Raw genomic sequence first — 1452 nt, 5'->3', positions numbered from 1 at the left:
ACCTCTCTGACAAAAACTACTTCTTGTCACAGATCCAGAGCTCTGCAAAGGGAGGTTCTGCTGCGGCACAACAACCTGAAGAAGTCTCCTTTCCTGATTATGAATTGCCAAGCACAAGCAGAGGCAGAAGAGGCACTGAGAAAAAATTCACTCAGAAAACAAGCACTGGGAAGAAAAGCAATAGGGAAACCAGCACTGGGACAAAAACCTCAGACCAGCCAGGACCGACATCCACGCTAACAAATGTTTTCCTCACTGATCTCAGTACGTGTCTTGTATTTCCTATCTGGTACAGCAGTCCATGGTATGCACGTCAACTTTAGTTGCACTAAAAGAACAGAGTCTTTGTAGGCCTTGGGTGCTTTGGAGCTGCCTCTCTTGCTGCTGCTGTTGTTGTTACTGTTGTTGTTACTGTTGTTTTTACCAACTGACTACAAAGGGCTCACAGCCCTGGACAGCTCGGCTGCCTTTCTGATCTGCTGGAAGGTGGTATCTCTGTTTCACATGAGCATCTTGCATGTTGTTTCTTTCAGAGGACATTGTTAACGAGAAGAACCCTGCACAGAACTACACTGTCCAGCAGCAAATTGGCCATGGGTAAGTCCAATCTCAGCTACTCCTACAAAGAGAAAGGAATTTAGAAACATTGTGGGCAGCAGAGATCTGCTCTCTGGGCTGGCTTTCACTCCAGGGCCTAAACCTCTTCTCCTTTCCCCACTGCTGCTCTGTTTCTAGGCTTTTTGGAGTGGTTTTTCAAGGAGCTGACATTGCCACAGGAGGACAGGTAAGGCCCAGCACCCACAGCAGATTCTGCAGCTCTCTGTGCTTTCCCCACTTGTTTACTGACTCTGCCAATGCATCAGCTCCTTGGTGGCTCCTTACCCAGCTGCAGTGCTGCCCTTGGGAAGTGCACTTAGATAGGAGTCTGCAAGGGATCTAAAGGCCCTGAGTGCTGCTTATAACCCTGGGCTCATCCATAAAATACCCAGGAATGGGTTATCCCTTTTCAAACCCAGAAAATAATTACCAATATGAACTGGGTTAATAAACCTTCTTTAGAGTAGCAGAATCCAACTTCAAGATGTGAGAAAGTTCAGGAATTGTGAAAACTAAGCCATTGGAAACTAATGGCTCCTTTCTTTTATTTTTTCCTTTGTCTGCAGCATCATTTTTTGGAAAAATCCAAGAGTCTTGCCGAGCTGGCTCCTCTGAGTGATGCAGCCAGGAGACGCACAACATCAGCACCAGAACCTCTGCTGGCCTCTTCTGTTTCTGGACAAGAGAGTAAAGAAGAGCAAGGACAGAAGGAAGTTGTCCAAGCAAAGCCTGAAGGAAAGAAATCAGTAAGTGCCAGATTAGATTAGCAGTGCCTTGGGTGTCATTCAGAGCTGCAAATTCCTGAGCAGACAGTGCTTGCTCTTTGGGACTGAAGATTGTGAGGGCTGGAGGCCT

General features: G+C 46.8%; 1 long non-coding RNA gene across 1 annotated transcript; it reads left to right on the top strand.

Annotated features, from left to right (window-relative positions):
* Positions 1 to 250: 250 nt before the first annotated feature.
* On the top strand, positions 251 to 812 carry LOC114073056. Its single transcript, XR_003574272.1, has 3 exons — positions 251 to 264; positions 534 to 597; positions 736 to 812. It is a non-coding gene; the product is annotated as an uncharacterized LOC114073056 (long non-coding RNA).
* The last annotated feature ends 640 nt before the right edge of the window (positions 813 to 1452 follow it).

This window comes from Empidonax traillii, unplaced genomic scaffold, assembly GCF_003031625.1.
Source record: "Empidonax traillii isolate 1590-97213 ecotype Southwest subspecies unplaced genomic scaffold, ASM303162v1 scaffold5137:size8854, whole genome shotgun sequence".
Classification (NCBI taxonomy): Eukaryota; Metazoa; Chordata; class Aves; order Passeriformes; family Tyrannidae; genus Empidonax; species Empidonax traillii.
Note: the sequence above shows the minus strand (reverse complement) of the source record. Positions and strands in the feature narration are given on the sequence as shown.